The sequence below is a fragment of the Pelobates fuscus genome, chromosome 3 (genome assembly GCF_036172605.1).
Source record: "Pelobates fuscus isolate aPelFus1 chromosome 3, aPelFus1.pri, whole genome shotgun sequence".
NCBI classification, from domain to species: domain Eukaryota; kingdom Metazoa; phylum Chordata; class Amphibia; order Anura; family Pelobatidae; genus Pelobates; species Pelobates fuscus.
In genome coordinates, this window is record NC_086319.1 from 164,503,734 (window position 1) to 164,526,273 (window position 22,540).

The following is a 22,540-nucleotide window of genomic DNA, read 5'->3' on the forward strand; positions in this document are numbered from 1 at the left end:
AACCTTGCAGTCATTACATATAAAGAACTTGACCGTGAACTGTAAACAAAAGTATTCTAGAGTCAAATGTGAGTCCAACTGTCCGAAAGCTTGGCCGAAATTGGGTCATGCAACAGGACAATGATCCCAAGCACATCAGCAAATCTACAATAGAATGGCTGAAAAGAAAAGAATTAAGGTGTTGCAAGGTCCTAGTCAAAGTCCAGACCTCAACCAGATTGAAATGCTGTGGCGGGATCTGAAGAGAGCAGTCTGTAAACAAATGCTAGCAAACCTCCATGAACCGAAGCAACGTTGTAAAGAAAAGTGGTACAAAATTACTCCACAACAATGTAAGAGACTAATAGAGTCAAACAGAAAGCAATTACTTTAAATTATGCTGCTAAAGGTGGTTCTCAAGCTATTGAATCATAAGGTTGGGGGCGAAGCCAACTACTGAACCGAGCGGTCGCAACTCAAACTAGCTCCGTGGAAAACAAGCATTTATACGGGCAAAATCAACATCCATCACCCCTCAAACTCAACAGAAACAGGCTAACTGCCCCAGCAATCACGGCAGCAATGGGCAAAAAGAACAAAAAACTCAAATCGGACATGCCACGACCTGGCGCAAGCATAGGGGATCTATGGCGGAGAGCACATTGCGCCCTAGAGCCTCACATGGCGGAATATGCCGACTATGCGGACGACCTCACTAATTCTGACGGTCTCACCTCAGACCAAGAGGTAGCCATACCCGCTGCGCGACCGCAAGCTCAACCCAAGATGCACTCAGATGCTGCTCCGGTCACGAAGGCCGAAATGAAGGAGCTGTTTGCGGAGCTCCGACGGGGCATCCAGGCTGACATGGCGGATATGAGGAAGGACATCCAGGGCCTGTCGGATCGTATGGGTGCCGTGGAGAGGGACTCCATGAGCCACACACAACAACTTACCAAGCTGCAGCCTGAAGTGGTCTCCCTGCAACAACTACACCTGCAGGTGGAACAAAAAATGGCGGCAATAGAAGATGCACGGCGCGCCCAAAACCTTAAGATAAGGGGAATCACGGACTCCATTCCAGACACAGAGGTGCCCCACCTCGTACGACGCTTGGTAAGTACGATCCTCCCCGCGAAACAGGCCAAAGGAATACACATAGACTGCACATTTCGTTTACCCAAACCCACAACAGCCCCAGTGTCGGCATCCAGGGATGTAATAGTTAAGTTCCAAAAACGCCAAGACAAAATGGCGCTTATGGCAGCCACCAGGGGAAACACACCGTATGCATTCGAGGACATGTCCCTTACGTTCTATTCAGATCTGTCCCGGGGAACAATGGCAGGGCGCGCAGCATTCAGACCACTCACCACCCTGCTCCACGCTCACAGCATAAAATATCAGTGGCGCCCACCCCACAAACTACAGGTGCTTCATGGCGAAAGAACCTACCTAATAGCCGACCTACCGGAGGCAAGAAAGCACCTGGCGGCATGGGGCCTCCCACAGGACGCACTGCAGCAGCCCAACAAACCCGCCAACATCCATGCTTGGAACCCGGCCACCTCCGCAACATTTGTCCCAAGAAGATCCGCCCAAGCGGTGCCGTCACCGAGCCACACGTGAAACCACACGAAGATTTGCATCTCTCTCTCTCCCACTTGTCGCTGTTCCATGGACAATATGGACTGTTGAACACACTACCCATGGAATGGACTACCCTCCGTAATACATTGGGGGCACCGAGTGACGGACGACAGCTGAACGCATCCCGGATACCAGCCTGATTGAAGAGCAGGTTACCTGAAGCTCTTCTGTAAACTGGTTGATCACCCAGAGACACTTGGGCCCTTATAGATATGTGGTTTGTTATCTGTTATTACCTTAAGCATTGCCTAACCCATTCCCTTAGTGGCACCGATAGATGGGCATCCTGATAGCGCCAAGCACTGGCCCCGACAACCCGAGCATATCATACTGTTAACCAGCGAGGCATAGACGAGTCTGATAGTGGAATTGGTACCGTGATATAGCTTAGCATTGGTTAGCCAAAAAGTAAATTTGTTTTAACACTTGTGCCTACCTCGTATCCTGGGTACACAATTTATCCATACTCCCTCTTGCAAACTCATTACCGTTGCATGCTATGTCTACCTCACTACGAATCGCTACCCACGCTTGCCCAGAACAGCAGATAGTATTATGCTCGACTGTTTTCATGCCATCATACTACTCTAGGTGTAAGGGGGCATCGTAAAAACCATCACCGGGCAAGCCCACAGCTAATTACCCAGCACAAGGCTCACACGACACTACACCCTCCCTTGGCTTTCGACCTTAGGCTCAAATAGTTTGTTGGTTCATAATATCCTTCTTAAGGGTTTATATGCCAGGGTTGCCTTCCTCCAGATAGCGCGGACCGTCACCATAGGACAGGCGCACACTAAGGCAGGAAGTTTTGCACGTCTATCTCACATCGTGCTTCACAGATAAGACAAACACTATGGTAGGGATACGACACAATTAATGTTTTATCACTCGACACCCACACGATACATCATTTTTGAGACTGAGGGGGACCCTACTTCACTGCTAAACGTAATATAACGCTGAGACCTCTAACTCGACGACCTATCAATACCCTCACTAGGTCTCTCAGACACCCATACCGCACCACCTAAAACCACAATGACTTTGCCTTAAGCGTCCCTAGATTTGCTAAACCTGTACTTGATGCCATATGTTAGCTAAGTGTCAATTGCTACCTAAACGTTGTTTTAGCCTGTTCATTTTCATTTTCATTTTAAAAGCATTAATAGTATGAGCCTGCTCAACACTCAGTATGTTCTCGACTCGTATAAGCCTGTTTTATTATTAGCATTATTATTGTAATATTCGTTCTGGAGCTAACCTGATATCACATAGATTGCTATCGTTTAAACAAAACTGCTTAGCTTAACATGTTTTACAAAAAAGAAAACTTGTGCAAGTTTATCATGCCACTGTTTAACCTATATGTATCTTTATGTTAATGAACGCTGTTGTGGCGCATGACAATGCTCTGTAACCACCCGCACATCAAAAATAAAGAATTATAAAATTAATCATAAGGTTACTGAGTTTTTCACATGGCCTCCCCATTTTGGTTTTATTTTTCTAAAGAATTCATGATGGTGTAATATGTTATGTGCTGTAGTTCGTCTGAGATTGTATTTACTTTTCTTTAATTTTAAGACCTGCTAAGGAATAGATGATTGTTATTAGGGGCAAGGAGTGTGTGTGTGTGTCTGTGTTTCTAGAGACTCATTAAAAGAAATGCCTTTTCATAAAGGTACAATATATCATAAATACCAAGCGAGGGTAGGAAGCCTGCAGAAGTCTTATCTGTTCAGTGTATAAATAGAGTTTGGCAGTGCAATGTGTGCAGAAGGGCAGGTTTGCCCAGCTACTAAATAGCATGTCCATTGTGTATAATAAACATGCTGGTGACAAAATGGTGTATGGCACACAACCTGGTGAAGAAACTGTGGGATTTATTCACCAAACAGCAAATTGTGACTTGGGGAAATTAAAATATAATATTCAGACCAAACCCAACAGTCGCATCTTTGCTATTTTAGTCTGAATTTTGCCATTCACTTTCCATTCAATACAATTCTGTATTAGTTAATAAACCCCACTGTGTGAAAGTTAATGTACAGGAGCAGGAGACTTTTACTGTAACTGCCCCGTCCTGCTTTACAACATCACACAGCACATATCTTTCACAATTTCTTCTACAATGCTCACAATCAAACTGAACAGCAAAAAATGCAAAAGATTTCAAAATTCAGTAATTTTTCTACCAAATTATATGCGTTTTAAAGCCGTTGGGAAAAGTGGCATGTTGGACAAGAGAAACCAAACCTCTGATAATTATTATAGGGAATACTGGTGCCGAAAAAATAATGCGTAATGAGTAACTTACAATGTTTTCATTACTGCGTGGAATCATGGTTATAACTGGAATTTGCAGAGCTCAGGACATCTAGAGCTTGGTATTTTGAATGAATTTTTTTTTGTGATGTGAATCCAACATCAGTCCATAGCCAACATTTGGGACCAGAGAGAACAAAAAGTTCTATATTCTTCTCTTAACAAAATGAAAAGAAATATATACACATAAAAATTTTTTTTTTTTTTTTTTTTTTTTTTAATTATCTGCCCTTATTTTTTCCCCTCTACAATGCAGGACCTTCTGTACCAAGGAAATAGTTTTTAGACAAATTGAATTATGCTTACACATTTATAGCCCTGGAAAAAAAATATTCTACATTATGTAAAGGCATTGGAGAACCTTTAAAAGGGAACTTATACTTCTCTGGAATTTACACTATTAAATAAAATATCACCTATAACTTGTGTTAGCATTTTTTTTTATTTTTTTTTAATGGCACATTCCATTTTCTATGACATTTAGCAAATGAGATCATTATCCAGACTTGACAAGACAGATCAGGGAAAATATTGCAAATAAATAGGAGAAATTGAAACAATGTTTAATTTCTCCTTTTCTCTATATGCTTTTTCTGTGCTAATTGCCAGGTACAAAGGACAAAGGACAGTGGCTATAACAATGAATGACAGAAAGCCAAGATGGAGGCACCCATTTGCAGGATACAGATGTGTGAATTTTTACATTTAACGGTCTACTTCACACCTCACATATACATATTTGTTTAATATAGGAATAGGTAAACATTAAATATCCTAGGCAGTGAGAGTTTTCCTTTAAAATGTTACAAGGTGCCAAACTACAGTTTTCTTTGCTGAATAATATTTAGGTACTCCTTGCAAATAAATATTAAAGAGACCCTATAGTCACCAAAACAACTTTAGCTTAATGAAGCAGTGTTGGTGTATAGGTCATGCCTGCTTACACAGCTTTCCTAAACACTTCCTGTAAAGAGAGATCTAATATTTACACTTTCTTATTGCAAATTCTGTTTAATTCTTATCTTCTGCTCTGTTAATAGATTGCTAGACCTTGCAGGATCTTCCTGTATGTAATTAAAGGGATCCTATAGAGCCAGGAAAACAAAGTCGTTTTCAGGGCACTATAGGTTTTATAGGTCCCCCCTCCCTCACGTCACCCCTTCAACTCCTTACCTGAATCCGGCGCTGATGTCCCTCGGCGCTGGGTCAGGCTCCGCCCATGGGGGGCAGAGGGACCTATAAAACCTATAGTGCCCTGAAAACGACTTTGTTTTCCTGGCACTATAGGTTTTATAGGTCCCCCCTCCCTCACGTCACCCCTTCAACTCCTTACCTGAATCCGGCGCTGATGTCCCTCGGCGCTGGGTCAGGCTCCGCCCATGGGGGGCAGAGGGAGCCAATGCCCTCTCCAAATATGGCGTCCAGAGTCCTGTGGTACTGCGCTAGGTGAGTGTCTCCTCAGCCTCTCCCTAGCGCTGTACTGTGTGTGCTCTCTCATGGCGCTGAGCAGCTACTTGAAATATGCTGCTCGGCGCCGAGAGTCAGCCTGCCTGATACGCACCACTCGCTGATAAGAAGCGTTTGGCCAGCAGGGGAGCTCCATATGAGCACTGCCTGTGTAGCTCCCTCGCGGCGCCCTGCAGAGGTTCAGGGAGCCGGAATGTGACATCATTCTGGCCCAGGACGCGCAAGGGAGCTATACATGGAGTGCTCATATCGATCAGAGCTCCCTTTAGAGATGCACAGCAGCAGCCCACACTGGACACCAGGGGACTGTGGATCGACCCTATTGCTCCTAAAGGCAAGAAAAAAAAAGAAAAAAAAACAACGAACTAAAAAAGTAAACAATTTTTTTGCTGAGTGTGTGTGGGATTTTGCCTGTGGTTGTTTGTGTGGCTCAGTGTTTTTGAGTGTACCCTGTACCCAGTCCCCACACTAAAGCTTTAATCCCCAACAATACTGTTCATATTAGGGATTGACCGATATTGATTTTTTTTAGAGCCGATACAGATAATCTGTGAACTTTCAGGCCGATAGCCAATAACTATTTATATACAACTCTAGTGTTGACTGAACATGTTTATTATTTTTTTTTGCAAATCTTTTTTTTTTATTACGGTATATGCACAAAATATACATGCCAGTCAGAATGTTTTATGTTTTCAAGTGTATATATGTGTGTTTAGTGGATGCAGTGTGTGTGTATATATATTGAATGCAGAGTGTGTGTGTTTGTGCAGTGAGTGTTTGTGTATTTATGTAAAATGGGGGGGCATTTTTATTTTTTTAACTTTTTTTTTTTTTAATATTAAAAAGTTTTAAATTTTGTTTTAGTCCTCCCTCCTTACGTTTTACTTGGCCAGGGAGGGTGGATATAGCAATTCATGGGGAGCCCAGCACACTCTTGCTTAGCTTACCAGCAGCTCCCTCTAGCTCACCTGCCTAACTCTCACGGCCTGTGTGCTGAGCGGAGCGTTGCTGTGGTAACCTGTGGCAACGCTCTGACGGCCGCGGGACTCGCGAGAGTTAGACAGGGGAGCTGAAGGGAAGGTAAGTAAGAGTGTGCTGGGCTCCCCAGAACCCTGATGGCGGCTCTGGTCTGCATAATCGGCAATATCGGTATCTTTATTGGCAGATACCGATATTGCTGAAACACAGAATATCGCCAGATAATATCAGCCAGACAGATAATCGGTCGATCCCTAGTTTATATCCTCCCCAACCTAAAGCCTCCCAGAATACTGCACTTATTAAACTAAAGCCCCAATCCCCACAACACTACCCCTCCCCTCCCAATACTACTCTATCCTTCTCTAATGCCCCAAACCCACATAATACTTTCCCTACCCACCACGCCATGGCCCCTATGCCCCCACTAAAGTACCAATTCCCCCCAATACTGCCCTATCCCCCAGTAAAGTGCCTGTAGAAGCTGAGAAAGGACCCAGAGTAAGGCTACCTCGTACAATTTCAGTCTGGCATGTAATCATATTAAAAGTTGAATATCCCATTGTACTCATCTTTGGCACAGTTTACATGCAGTTTTGGTGCAGCTGGACAGACAGAAACCTGATGAAAAATGCATGTCCATTGACATACATACAAAGCTGCACCAAAACCGGATGTAAGACAGATGTAATTCTGATGTAAACTGTGCCAAAGCAGCATGTAAGATGCGTGAAAACTGCAGGTGGATAGGTGGAAATAGGTCCTTAGTTAGGTGAAGCACCACAGAACACCAGTGTGTTTTCAATTACTAGAATTGATGTTTTTTCTGTAAAAACTGTTTAGATCACTGAACTCTCTGTTGTTGTGTTCTTCTTTTAAAACAAAAGATGTTAATTAGTTCGAACAACTGTATGAGTTGTTTTCAGGTTGGTTTGCATTGCGGTTTTGGCACTTTGGCTCAAAAATGTTCGCCATCACTGGTCTAGACATTTCAAAACAAAATGAGGAATGGATGTGATAAAAAATGGTGGTTAAGTTATGAGCACACTGTACTTGTATGGCACTTGCTAACCTGCTAACTAGGGCTTTGCAGCCGCAGAGCACTGCTGATGCACTCTTGTGTGGATCGAAATTCACTGATGTGGGTATATTGGGTGGTGGTCTGGTTGCTTTTAATACACATTCACACATACACTCTCTCTCCCTCACGCTTCATCATGGCCTAAGGGATGGCTTGTCTGAGATATTACACATTTCAACAAAATGAACAAAGCACGTTCTAGACTATTCCAAAGAACATCTAATCTGAACTTTGAAAAGTACATTGATGAAAGGGCAAACTAGGCGGGAGTATCAGTTCATGTTCGTTGTTAAAAACAAACAAACAAAAAAAACAATTGTTTTATATCAAACATAAAACACTTCTTTACAAGTCATGGAGCAGACAGAAGATCAGAATGTACTGAAACAAGTTTTACACACATTGATAATCAGCAAAAGGAGCAGTTTGAGGAAAAACAAATTCCTCACGAGTCATAACGTTTAGCAACACATTTAAATAGTTATTTCATAAGTGAAATATTTCCACTGTCAGTCAGCTTAGACTGTTTAAAGGAAAATTATACATAATGTGCTAATTGTCCCTGTACAAAAAAAATCAATCACATTTACACATGAAAAGTAGTCACTCCTTAACACAATTTAAGGTATTAAACACGACAATGCTGTCTTGCATGGGGCTGGAGAAAAGTCCTATTGGCACTCCTTGTGAATCCCTAGTATATGTAATCAGAAAGTGACCTGCTGAGATGAAGCTCAGAAGTGCCCCAGGGTGTGTGCAACCGTAAATGTCTTACTTCAGAAAAAAACCAAAAAGTAACAACCCTGTGATTTCAAATAATTAAAAGAAAACATTGGAGGCATGCCGGGTGGACACCACCTATTTTATTGCATTACATAGATAACACACAAAATAAAATAAAAATAAAAATGCACACCAGATTGCATACCAATCAAGTAGGCCAGATCATGCAAGATGCACTATTTCAGTGCCCTGAGTGAAGGCTCGCGCATCTAATAATGGGCTCATACTATGCTTGATGGAAACAGTTCCCTGGTATCCCCAAAAGCGGGACACCAGGGAACAAAGCTGGGGAAAAGGCAAAACAGGGCCTGAAAATTAGGACGTTATGCCGAAATCAGGAAGGCAGCCTGGTTCACCGTTTAGGAGGAGGAAAGGGAGCTCAAATGAACTTGAACATTTTTCTAAACCCTCAACAAGGAAATATATTTGGCAATCCAATGTCACTATCGTCTAGACCAGCGGTTCCCAAACAGTGTGCCGTGGTCATAGCACCGGAAACCTTGCCTACCTCTCCCCTGCCGGCTCTGCAGGACCGGAGGGGAGATCAGAGATCTCCCTCCACAGCCCGCTAGCAGTGTAATGCTGGCAGCCGGCAGGGATGGGAGAGAGGGAGGACCCGGGGGAGCTCAAACCTGCAGCTCCGCTAGGTTCTCCTCTCGCAAGCGCGAAACGTTGCCGCAGTTACCCCAGCAACGCTCCAAATCTCACAAGAGTGAACTCTAGCAGCTGTAGGAAATGTCCCCCCTCCCAGGAAAAGGTAGGGAGCATGTAGGCGGCCGCCCGCGGGAGCACTCTTACTGCAGCTCCTCTCTGCTTCCTCGCACTGTTTAATGATGCTGGGAGCCAGAATATGACGTCACTCTGGCTACGGCATCATTACAGAAAGCGAGCAGGGAGAAGAGAGAACCTGCAGTAAGAGTACTGCAGAAAGAGAGCAGCCCCACTGGACCCCAGGGAAAGACCCACTCAGCTCTCCTAAAGGTAGGGAGGCTGAGTGGGTTTCAATTATTAAAAAAATGTGAGTGTAAGCCTGTCTGTGTGTGTGTGCCTGCCTGTCAGAGTGAGAATGTGACTGAGTGAGTGTGAGACTGTCAGAGTGAGTGTGTGTGTGTGTGTGTGTGTGAGCCTGGCATAGTGAGTGTGTGTATATGCGAGCCTGTCATAGTGAGTGAGTGTGTGTGTGTTTGTGTATGCGAGCCTGTCATAGTGAGTGTGTGTTTGTGTATGCAAGCCTGTCATAGTGAGTGTGTGTGTTTGTGTATGCAAGCCCGTCATAGTGAGTGTGTGTGTTTGTGTATGCAAGCCCGTCATAGTCAATGAGTGTGTGTGTGTGTTTGTGTATGCGAGCCTGTCATAGTCAATGAGTGTGTGTGAGCCTGTCATAGTCAATGAGTGTGTGTGTGTGTGTGTGTATGTCTGTTATAGTGTGTGTGAGTGTGAGCCTGTCAGAGTGAGTGTGTAGGTGTGCACCTGTCAGAATGTGTGTGTACGTGCATTTAGGTACCTGCCCCCTCCGATCGCACGAGGAAGGTGTTTTTACTCACCTTTTTTTCCCATGCCGTGCCGATTTAGCCGCAGCTGGTACCACCTCAATGGATGAGATTATCAATCTTTATGATCTCAGCTAAGCCGATGGAAAACATTGGGAGGATTTTGTGCATGTGCAGCAAATGTGCCAATCTGCATCTCCTCATAGGGATGCATTAAATTAATGAATCTGTAGAAGGAACATTCAGAGCTTGGAGATCCTGAACGCCGGTGCTGCACATGATGCAGCAGTGACCCAGGGCTCTCTAGTGGCCGTATGAGTGACTGTCACTAGAGGTGTTACTAAGCAGCAATGAAAACACTGACTTTTTGCTGAAATGGCTGTGTTTACACTGAAAAGCCTTCCTGGTATAAAACCACCAGGACAACTACATCAACTGTGGTGGTTCTAGTGACTATAGTGTCACTTTAAGAATTGTATTTTTCTTGTTGAAAATGACTGGCTCCTCACTTCCAAACAAATTTGTCAAGCCCTGTATTAATCTACCCCCATATATTTATAATATATATATATATATATATACACACACACACACACACACCAAAATTCTGCAAAAACTATTTCATTACAATCAAGTGTCATAGGGTCTCCTATGCATTATAGCTGCATGGGGACTGATTGATATGAGAACATTGTTCGAACCAATGCGGAGGCCCACTTAAAATAGAAAAAGAGACAAACTTTGAGAGGTGTTCTAACCAAAACAAAGGAACATTTTTATTGTAGAATATTTTATTCTAAATAAAATCCATCCTTTACGATTTTAAATTTCCACAGCCAGTTAAATTTGAATATACTTTCTTCACAACTAAATCAAACTTGGCACTTATAGTGACACTCCAAACAACATAAAACACATGTCCAATAACTGGTTGAAGTTGTTATTGTAATAGGAGGCTATGGGGCTTTTAGCCATGTACAAATAAGCAGGAGAAATTCCCCTTCACCCGAAGCCTAACCCCTCAGTTGGAGAAATAATGTGTGCGCTCACGTCTTCATTAACTGTCCAATTCATTAGATCTCTGTGTCACAGGGTCCGAACTCCAGAAAAATAGAAGGCTCTAATATGCAGTACCCTGGTATGCTAATAATTGGACTCCCTTCTCATTTGTTTCCAGTCAACTAATACAAAGTTGCTCCAAAATCTGGAGAAACAAGTTATGTTACTTACATGGCTTAGATCCATTACATCAACATGTTGGGAACTGCTCCCTATAAATAGTGATACTGAAATGTCTTGACATTAAATACATTTCACATGATTTAGCAAAAGGTTAGCCACCACTCAACCCTACTTAGGTAGATGGTAGACTTAGGTTGAGTTAAGGAATTTTGACTTGTTTGTGAATCTATTTTAATGCATATGAATCAGTTGCAGATTTTATATTATTTATAAAGCGCCAGCAAATTCTGTAGCGCTGTACAATAGATATGGTGAACTTATCTAAACCCAGTGATCACCACTACTTTATCAACAAACCGTTTCAACCAGGATAAAGCAAGCCAGTAGACCAACAGTTACATTAATATGTAAGAAAGAACAGCAGTATTCCATTTTGTGGCTCAACATGGGTGGAGTCGGATTACACTTTAGGAATTAAAGACCAAAGAAAAAAAGAGGAAAAAAAAATCTTCCTTAAATTTGCAATTATTTTATCAATATGTGTATGGTACCACACAAAAAAAAATTCAAAAAGCGTTTTTGCTTCTACAAGTCCATCATTTAAATGGTACCTAACAATAAAGGTTTTTTTGTATTTTGTTTTTTTTTTAAAAATGGTGATTTGTCCAGTTTTATAAATCTCATAATCCTCTGCCGGAAGCCAAAGTTGAACACCAACAATCCATAAAGAGATCTTGCATTAGACTGTAAAAGACCAGCCCCCTTAATTCTCATCATGCACGCAGTCAAGCAAGTCAGACAGCTACTGTTGACAGGACTTACCAAAGATCCGGTACCCAAATCCTTACCCCATCCTTCCCCCCCAAGTCATCACCTGCTTTTTTTTTATGTTAAGTAAACTGTACAATAAAAAGAAGGCTACAGTAAATAATACATTTACATGCAAATATTTACAGAAAATGAGAATGTATTTACAGAGCTAATGCTATAATCTGATGTTGCATTATGCTTGTTTGTATCTCTATTGCTACCAGCATCTAGCTCAATATTCCAAAGAACTGGCACTCTATTGCCCAGGCCTTTGACTTTCCTCAAGGTCACATGTTGAAAATGCTGAACAAACAGTCCATATATGAAGAGATTTAAAATGCAGGGCATGCATTATTATGAAAACATCCTAACAAGGATTAATTCCTAATCTGAGATCACAAAGGCTTTTAGCATGAGAATGTCACAAAGGACAGAACTGTTTAAAACAAGTTCTATACTGTTTATTCCTTTAACTAAATGTGAATTAGAAGGGGCGAATAATGCACTGCATCACTTTGCTATTAAAATATTACCCCGTTACATGAAAACCAGGAACATGTGAGGTTATTCATGAAACCCATTAATTGAGTAGAACAAGTGAATTGGAAAATTTAGGCCATAGTAGCTTACTGGTAACTATCTTCAATGTAGTTATTTTTCCATATCTTTTAATTTTTTTTCCCTGAAATTTGAAGTTCCCCGGTCAATTCTCCATATTTTCCAGTTAAGTGAATAAAATTTCGAACAGCGCAGTCCTAAGATTCTCATAGAGATGAGGCAAATCAAAATTTGTATTATTGCAATATCATTTTAAAACGAAGATTGTGTATTGCTCCTTAAAATGTCACTGTACATTAGCTTGTGACAGTGTAATATCCATTTTAGCTCATATGATCATAAACTAAAAAGCTCTGGTTTCTACATCCAAGCTTCTTTAAAAGTAATATAAAAGGGGAGTGTGTTCCTAAATATCAAGCCTATCAGAATTAGAAAATCTACCAGCCCACAGTTCAAGTGTAATAAGCAAAAGCAATGTAATATGTAGAATTGGATGAAGCGTAATAAGCAAAAGTTGATCAGAATTCTATAAGAATCTAAGTAGGGTAACAGATTACCCTCCCCCAATGTATGCCAATTATAAACTGCTCTCCATTACTTGCAGTGGTCACTGTAGAAATCACTCAGATAGCAATTTAATATTCACAATGCACCCAATGACACACTTTTGTGCTTTTATTAACATCATTAGCATAAAATAGCATTTATGTAGACCTGTGCAAAATCACAATTAGGAATACATTATTGCTCCCCTATCTGCACTTCAATACAGGGCTCAGTGACACTGTGCATCATTAAAATGAATAGTTACTTATACAACATTTAGACTCATACATTTTTTAATATCCTAGGCAAAAATGTTTTAACTACAGATAGAAAATGAGTGCTGCCGGTAGAGGGTGCTGTAGTCGGAGAATCACTTAAGATTTCTCTCTGTAGCCACCCAGACAGAGGACGAGGGCCCTGAGAATTCTTGGTGCAATTTTAACAAAAAAAAAAAAAAAAAAAAAAGCTTTTGTCTATGGTTCCTGCAGTGGTAAACTTGCTGCAGTACAGACAGATCACAGTAACCCAAACTGAGCTGAAAATGGTAAGAGGGGGGAGGGGAAGGGGAGAAAGAGAGGTTAACTATCATAATACATTATGGCTTTTAAGAAAGAACGTTGCAATATAGAACAATCATGACTTGCAGGCAGTGAAATAATTAAAAGGTTTATCTTGACTTAATTTATTAAAATAAAAACACTTTGTTTATTTAACATCCTGACAATAAACAATATCCACATAGAATGCAGATGGAACTGCTTTATTGCCCTATAATAACACAATCCAATCAGTTAATGTGTAATCCTAATGGATCAGATGACCCTGGCCTTATTTATGGGAGGATTTTTTTATTTTTTTATTTTGTGGTGGATAGGAAATCTGTAACCTAGAGTTACATTCGATTCTACAAAATAAAAAAAAATAAAAAAATAAAAAAACAGTACTATGAAAAGATATGCAAATTGTCTGAAAATGTAGTTAACTGTTTGCAACCAGAGGGCCCTGATCTAGAGGTAGATTTGCACTGCAATGCTATCCAGCAGTTCATGAGTTAATCGGAGTTATGGGGTGGGGGGGGGGGGGGGAGAAATTATGTAGCGAATTGGATAATATTTCTTACTCATAGATAATAAACATACAATACCAAACTCTCCACCCCATCCTTCCTCCTTAAACCAAAGTAAAGTCAGCCACAGTTCAGATTAACCCTACCATTTCCATAAAGGAGAGAGCCAGAGGATCGTCAAAAAAGCGCTTGATTATTTTACTAAGATATATATCTATACACACATATATAATTAATGCCGATGTGATACATTTATAGGACTATATTAAAACGATAGCTCAGTATATATATATTTTTTTATTTCTAAATTACACGACAGGATAGAATTCTGGTAATAGAGTTCACGATTCCAGTTTGTCGAGCTCTTTAAGGATAATTCACCGACACTATATGGATAACATGAATGTATACACACCGTGTTACATTGTATACGTATAGATTATTTTCCATCTTCCATATACAAGAGATCCTGGTGACTGTAAATCAGCAAGCTGGACATGTGAGATTGCTAAGGTTAATGGGGGGTCTGGCAAATTGAGGATGGGGGTAGGGTATGAAATAGGAACCTTCCTCTTACCTCCACAGACAGGGGCCCCAGTTGCAATCAGTGTGTAGCTTCATGGCAGGACAGCAGACAGAGGAAGCTGGGAGAGATCCTTACTGCAGCCTTGTGATCACAAGTGCCTCAATGCTGCCATGTTGGGGAGACAGCCTGTGTTTTGGGGGAAACTCCAGATGCCTCCTAGGTTCAGGGAGAAGGGAAGGGATTAGCCCTGGATCCTGGGGTAGCCTATCAGCCGCCTGCATTGAGAAATCAGTCAGACACCATCCACTTCCAACAGGAGCCTCTGAGATGGTACATCCTGCCTGTGCACCCCTTAACAGAGAGAATCCAGTGCAGACAGAGGGTGGGTGCCAGGGCCTGCCCTGGGGTAATGCAAGAGATATTTTCTAGGGTGACCGAGAATCCTTGACAATCAAGCAGCAAGGAGGAAAAACCACCCGAAGGCAGCCTTACAGCCCCCTCTAAGACCTCCCTTGATCGTCCCCATGCAGAACCCCCCGGCAACCAGCCTTCCTGCAAGCTGCAAAAAGTTGAATTTAGGAAAAGAGAAAAGGCAGAGGGAGGGAGGAGGGGAGAGAGCTCTCTCTGTGTCTCTTTCTTTCTCCTGCTTTTGCAAAGCAATCAAACGCCCATCTCATGGATGACAAACAGGAGGGGGTAGTGCTCATGGCTGTCAGAGAAGGGAAAAAAAATAAAACTCCACAAAACCCCCCTCTGGTGGAGAGACTGTGTGGGGTTTCTGTTTAACCAACACATTTCAATCAGATAGGGGTCCCTAACCGCTTGAGTGCTGAATAGAATATTTATATATCGCATTCTGCTCTATTAATGCTGCAATGAGGAAGGCTGTACTGTTTGTTTGTTTTTTATCTTCGTGACTGCAAGTTCTCCAGACCATTATCATATGTCGTTTTTTCTCTACTCTATATTACAGTCATCATTATTTACTAAAGTGTGAACTAGTGGGAATGACAAGGGGTATATTCACTGAACTGGAAATTGTAGCAAATTGAAACCCAAATGGCAAAATGTAGGGCAAAATAACTAATGTGGAAAAATGATTTACGTTATAATCACTGCTTGCCTTTTTTAGCCAAAATATTGCCTTTTCAACTCTGTATTTTGGCAAATTTTATCCGAACCGCTAAAATAGCCTAGCTTTGACTACGCTAGTTTTGAGAATATTTCCAAATCTGCTATTTTACCAACAGTTTTGTCATTCGGATGTAATTTGCCACAATTCAGTGTTCAGTGTAAAACCCTGTTAGAGTTTAGTGAATAAATCCGTGCAAATTATTATTACCAGCAGATCATTCTCAGCCAATGAGCTAAGCCTTGCACTGTAAGTCAAAGAGACAGTGTTCGACTCTCTATCCTAGATGGTGGAGGCGGGGGGCAGTGCCCATTAGACCCATGGTAAGATGTGAAACTGATATCAAACGGTTTGACTCCATACAATCGGGGATGGGGGAGCCAAGGCATTCCATGCACAATAACCACCACACAGTTGCTCCCACATCCACTACAGCTCAGTGAGAGCCAGCAAATTTCTGCCTGAGCTAATCACTTTGGTGCAGAGCATAGCTCATTGGATGAGAATGATCTGCTGGTAGTAAGGGGTTTCCTTATTGAATCACATATATGCACATTAATTAAACTGAAAGGGTTACTTTAACCCTATGGTGTGGGGGGCCTTTTCTGTGTAAAATGCCCTACTGGGCACTATGGAAGAGGTTCCCCGGCTCCAATTGCAATAAAAATTAAATATTTTTTGACATACCTAAAATCCAGCACTGGATGAAACTCCAGGCGCTGACTTCCGTGCTCCCTCCTGACGTAACCAGGGCAGCAAGCGGTCCAATCATATGCTTCTTATAGAAAAGCCTGTGTTTGGACCAGTTGCCAGTTCAGAGGGTATGAGCACAGTTTGAGGATAGTTGTTCTTTAAGGGCATTTAATCACAGAGATTGCAAGCTCTCAGGGTAAAACAATGGCTATCCAGGGCAGCAAGCGGTCCAATCATATGCTTCTTATAGAAAAGCCTGTGTTTGGACCAGTTGCCAGTTCAGAGGGTATGAGCACAGTTTGAGGATAGTTGTTCTTTAAGGGCATTTAATCACAGAGATTGCAAGCTCTCAGGGTAAAACAATGGCTATCCAGGGCAGCAAGCTGTGAGGAAGCTTTTTAGTATCAGTATGTTAAATACAAGGAATTCTAATTAAGCTCCCTCATGAATGTATGCTTCATCAACCTGAGTGAACAAGAAATTCCTGTTAATTAAGTTTGGCACCTTCAGACTTCCTGAGTGTCTGAGCTAAAGGAACACTATAGTCACAAGAACAAGTACAGCTTAATGTAGTGGTTCTGGTGTCTACAGCCTGTCCCTGCAGACTTTTCACTGTAAACACTGCCTTTTTTTGTTGTTGCTGTATATACAGGGCCGCCACCAGAAATTTTGGGGCCCCTAACTCAGTTCATGGTCTGGGCCCCCAGGAGCCCACCTCCAAATACCGCACACAGGAATACATACACAGACACAAACACACACACTTATACAAAAGGACACAGATACATACTAACAGACACACATACTGAAACAGACATACACGCATACAGGCATACATACTGACACACACACACAGGCATACATAGTAAAAGACAGACACATACTAACATACATACAGACACACATGCATGAAGACATAAAGACACATACATACATACAGACACCGACATACATACATACATACATACATACACACATTCATACAGACACTGACATCCATACACACATACGTTCATAATGATATGCAAACATACATTCATACTGACATACAGACATACATACACAGACAGACATACATACATAGACATACATGCAGTCAGACAGACAGACATAGACATACATACATGCATGCATGCATCCAGAAAGACATACATACATAGACATACATACATGCAGACAGACAGGCATACACATACAGACAGACAGACAGACATACACAGACATACATGCATGCAGACAGACAGACATACATACAGACAGACAGACAGACATACATAGACAAACATGCATACAGACATACATACAGACAGACATACACAGGCAGACATACAGACATACAGAGACAGACAGACACATACATACACATACATACATACATACACAGACTTACAGACAGACACATACACAGACATACATACATGCATACAGACAGACAAATACATAGACAGACATACATACATATACATACACAGACATACATACACATACATGCATATATACATAGACATACATACATAGACATACACCGACAGACAAACATACAGACATACATACATAGACATACACAGACATACATACATAGACATACAGACAGATAGACCCATACATACATGCATACAGACATACAGACACAGACAGACACATACATACATACATACAGACATACATACACAGACTTACAGACAGACACATACATACATACATACAGACAGACATAAATACATAGACATACATACACAGACATACATACATAGACATACACAGACAGACATACAGACATACACAGACATACACAGACAGACATACATACAGACATACACAGACAGACACATACATGTATACAGACAGACAGACATACATACACAGACTAACAGACAGACACATACATACAAACATACATACATAGACATACACAGACATACATACATAGACAGACAGACAGACACATACATACATAGACATACACAGACAGACATACATACAGACATACACAGAAAGACACACACACATGGTGCTCATTTTCTAGCCACCCTCCTGTCTCTTACCTTTGCAGGAGGGTGGCTGGGGATGATGGGAGTCGGCGCGGCTCATTCTTCACTTGCGTGCGCGCTCCTCGCGCGCGGAGTGAGCTGGGAGGAAGTAACCACTTCCTCCCAGCAGCAATTGCGACTGCTATACCACGGCCACAGCGCTGACCAGGCCCCTGAAGGAGGGGGCCCATCGGGTGGCCCTAAGTGTGTGGGCCACACGATTCGCCCCACACGTGGGGCCCGTTACGGTTGTCACCCCCTGATGGCGGCCCTGTGTATATATAGTAAGACCTCTAGTGGCCGTCGCTCAGACGGCCACTACAGGTGCTTCCTATTTCCTGCTGGCGTTCAGTGTCTCTGTGCTCTGCATGAAGGCGCTAAATATTCCCCATAGAGGTACATTGATTCAGTGCATTTATATGAGGAGATGCTGCAAAATAGCCTTCCAATGCTTACCAGAGGCGGCTCTAGACTTTATGAGGCCTTAGGCGAAACGCAAACATGAGGCCCCACTAACAAAAAAAAGTGTCACATATACACATTGATGCACTGTCTACCTGTGTATGTGCCTGAGAGTGTGTCTGACAAAGAGTATCCTTGTGTGTGTGAATGTATGTCTCTGAACATGTTTGCGTTTTTGTCTGAGACCCTATGTGTATGGGGTTGCTGCTTGAAGTGTGTTGTGTGTATGGGGGGGGGGGGGAGGCGGGTGATGGTGTGGGGGTGATGGTGAGAGGGGGGTTGATGGTGAGAGGGAGCGGGGGGTGATGGTGAGAGGGGGGGGTGATGGTGAGGGGGGGGGTGATGGCGAGAGGGAGAGGGGGGGTGATGGCGAGAGGGAGTGATGGCGAGAGGGATGATGGCGAGAGGGAGAGGGGGGTGATGGCGAGAGGGAGTGATGGCGAGAGGGATGATGGCGAGAGGGAGAGGGGGGTGATGGCGAGAGGGAGAGGGGGGTGATGGCGAGAGGGAGAGGGGGGGTGATGGCGAGAGGGAGAGGGGGGGTGATGGTGAGGGGGGGTGATGGTGAGAGGGAGAGGGGGGGTGATGGTGAGAGGGAGAGGGGGGGTGATGGTGAGAGGGAGAGGGGGGTGATGGTGAGAGGGAGAGGAGGGGTGATGGTGAGAGGGAGGGGGGGTGATGGTGAGAGGGAGAGGGGGTTGATGGTGAGAGGGAGCGGGGGGTTGATGGAGGGAGGGTAATGGTAATGTGAGAGTGAGAGGGGGGTAATGTGAGAGTGAGAGGGGGGATAATGTGAGAGTGAGAGGGGAGATAATGTGAGAGTGAGGATAATGTGAGAGTGAGAGGGGAGATAATGTGAGAGTGAGAGGGGGGATAATGTGAGAGTGAGAGGGGGGTGATGCTGAGGGTGGTGGTGGGGGGTGATGCTGAGGGTGGTGGTGAGGGGTGATGCTGAGGGTGGTAGGGTGGTGATGCTGAGGGTGGTGGGGTGGTGATGCTGAGGGTGGTGGGGGTGGTGATGCTGAGGGTGGTGGGGGTGGTGAGGCTGAGGGTGGTGGGGGGTGAGGGTGGTGGGGGGTGGTGAGGCTGAGGGTGGTGGGGGGTGAGGCTGGTGGGGGGAGGTGATGCTGAGGGTGGTGGGGGTGATGCTGAGGGTGGTGGGGGGGGTGATGCTGAGGGTGGTGGGTGGTGAGGGGTGATGCTGAGGGTGGTGGGGTGATGGTGAGGGGGTGAGGGGGGTGAGGGTGGTGGGGGTGAGGCTGAGGGGGATGATGCTGACGGGGGGTGGGGGGCGAGGCTGAGGGGGGCTGAGGGTGAGACTGAGGGGGGCTGGGGGTGAGACTGAGGGTGGTGGTGAGGGTGGTGGGGGCTAGGGGAGGTGAGGCTGAGGGTGGTGGGGGGTGATGGTGAGGGTGGTGGGGGGGGTGAGGCTGAGGGTGGTGGGGGCTAGGGGTAGTGAGGCTGAGGGTGGTGGGGGGGTGATGGTGAGGGGGTGATGCTGAGGGTGGTGGGAGTGAGGCTGAGTGGGGTGATGCTGAGGGTGGTGGGGGTTAGGGGTGGTGGGGGGTGATGGTGAGGGTGGTGGTGAGGCTGGGGGTGGTGATGGTGAGGGTGGTGGGGGCTAGGGGTAGTGAGGCTGAGGGTGGTGGGGGGTGAGGCTGAGGGGGGCTGGGGGTGAGACTGAGGGGGTGATGCTGAGGGTGGTGGGGGTAGTGGTGAGGGGGGTGATGCTGAAGGTGGTGGGGGTGAGGCTGAGTGGGGTGATGCTGAGGGTGGTGGGGGGTGATGGTGAGGGGGGTGATGGTGAGGGTGGTGGGGGGTGAGGCTGAGGGTGGTGGTGGCTAGGGGTAGTGAGGCTGAGGGTGGTGGGGGGTGAGGCTGAGGGGGGCTGGGGGTGAGACTGAGGGGGGTGATGCTGAGGGTGGTGGGGGTAGTGGTGAGGGTGGTGGGGGCTAGGGGTGGTGGGGGGTGATGGTGAGGGTGGTGGGGGCTAGGGGGGGTGAGGCTGAGGGTGGTGGGGGTAGTGGTGTGGGTGGTGGGGGTGATGGTGAGGGTGGTGGGGGCTAGGGGTGGTGAGGCTGAGGGTGGTGTGGGGTGAGGCTGAGGGGGGCTGGGGGTGAGACTGAGAGGGGTGATGCTGAGGGTGGTGGGGGCTAGGGGTGGTGAGGCTGAGGGTGGTGGGGGTGATGGTGGTGAGGGGTGGTGAGGCTGAGGGTGGTGGTGGGGGGATGGTGAGGCTGGGGGTAAGGCTGAGTATGGTGATGGTGACTGGGGGGGTGAGGCTGAGTGTGTTGGGGGGTGATGGGGAGGGAGAGCCTACCTTGATTTCCCTGGTGGTCCAGTGGGCTCCCTGGTGGTCCGGTGGCCACTGCTCTCGGTCTGCAGCTCTGCAGAGCTGCAGACCGAGTAGTCTCGCGAGATTTCAGAGCGTTGCCGTGGTAACCCGCGGCAATGCTCTGATTGGCCAATTCTCGCGAGTCACATGGTCTGCAGCTCTGCACACTGCGGAGCTGCAGACCAGTGTCTGCGATGGTGGCCGGGCAGCCAGGAGGGGCCTCGCACCCGGCGGCATACCGGGCAAGCCGCCGGGCCCCCTCCTGGTGTCAGGTCCTCGGTCACTGACCGAGGACCTGACACACTCTGCCAACAGGCGGTTTAGGCGGCCGCGAGGCCCCCGCCAGCGCGAGGCCTTAGGCGGCCGCCTAAACCGCCTAATTAGAGAGCCGCCTCTGATGCTTACCTGTAGGAAAGCATTGAATTGGCTGAGATCATCAACATATAAGCAGGGCCAGTTGTGGCAAGACCAGCGCGGCATAGGAGAAAAGGTGAGTAAATTTACCTTTTCATTGCGATCGGAGCCGGGTCGTTTACCTAAACAGCCACACCAGCCCACACCAGTACTATGTGTCAGGAATACATGCTTGTATCCACAACACTTTAGTGTTCCTTTAACTTCCTGTATTTATAAGTAAGAATGATTTGGTGTAATTATCCCTGAAAAGGCAGCATTTACTCTGAAAAGCTCGCATTGACAGACTATGGACACCGGTTTTTAAAAAAACTGCAATAATTAGCTTGATGAGTTAATTACACCTTTAGTGGCTGTCTACCAGACAGCCAGTAGAGGGACTTCCTAACTGACGCTGGACATCCTCACGCTATGCATTGTAAAATGCTTTCCTATGGGGAAATCCTAACGCGGCCATTGCCAGGCATGTGCACTAGGTCTCCCCAGCCAGCTGACATTCGTGTGGGAGGCGGACCCGAGCCGGCACTGGTAAGTGCACCACATGGAGGGGAGGGGGGTCAAGGGATGGGGAAGCTATAGTGCTAGGAAAACAACTTTAGCTTAATGAAGCAGTTTTGGTGTATAGAACATGCCCCTGCAGCCTCACTGCTCAATCCTCTGCCATTTAGGAGTTAAATCCCCTTGTTTATGAACCCTAGTCACACCTCCCTGCATGTGACTTGCACTGCCTTCCATAAACACTTCCTGTAAAGAGAGCCCTATTTAGGCTTTCTTTATTGCAAGTTCTGTTTAATTAAGATTTTCTTATCCCCTTCTATGCTAATAGCTTGCTAGACCCTGAAAGAGCCTCCTGTATGTGATTAAAGTTCAATTTAGAGATTGAGATACAATTATTTAAGGTAAATTACATCTGTTTGAAAGTGAAACCAGTTTTTTTTTTATGCAGGCTCTGTCAATCATAGCCAGGGGAGGTGTGGCTAGGGCTGCATAAACAGAAACAAAGTGATTTAACTCCTAAATGACAGTG

The 22,540-nt window shown here is 44.8% G+C and overlaps 1 protein-coding gene across 3 annotated transcripts in view; it reads right to left on the reverse strand.

Annotated features, from left to right (window-relative positions):
• Window positions 1-15,106, reverse strand: part of HIPK2 (homeodomain interacting protein kinase 2) — a 72,607-nt gene extending 57,501 nt beyond the window's left edge. For 2 of the 3 annotated variants that reach the window (XM_063447623.1, XM_063447621.1), the window contains exon 1: window positions 14,499-15,106. The gene's annotated coding sequence lies outside the window, so the exon portion shown is untranslated. Of the gene's footprint in view, window positions 1-14,336; window positions 14,410-14,498 lie in introns of those variants that run through there. The other variant, XM_063447622.1, reaches the window with a different exon arrangement.
• Between the last annotated feature and the right edge of the window lie 7,434 nt (window positions 15,107-22,540).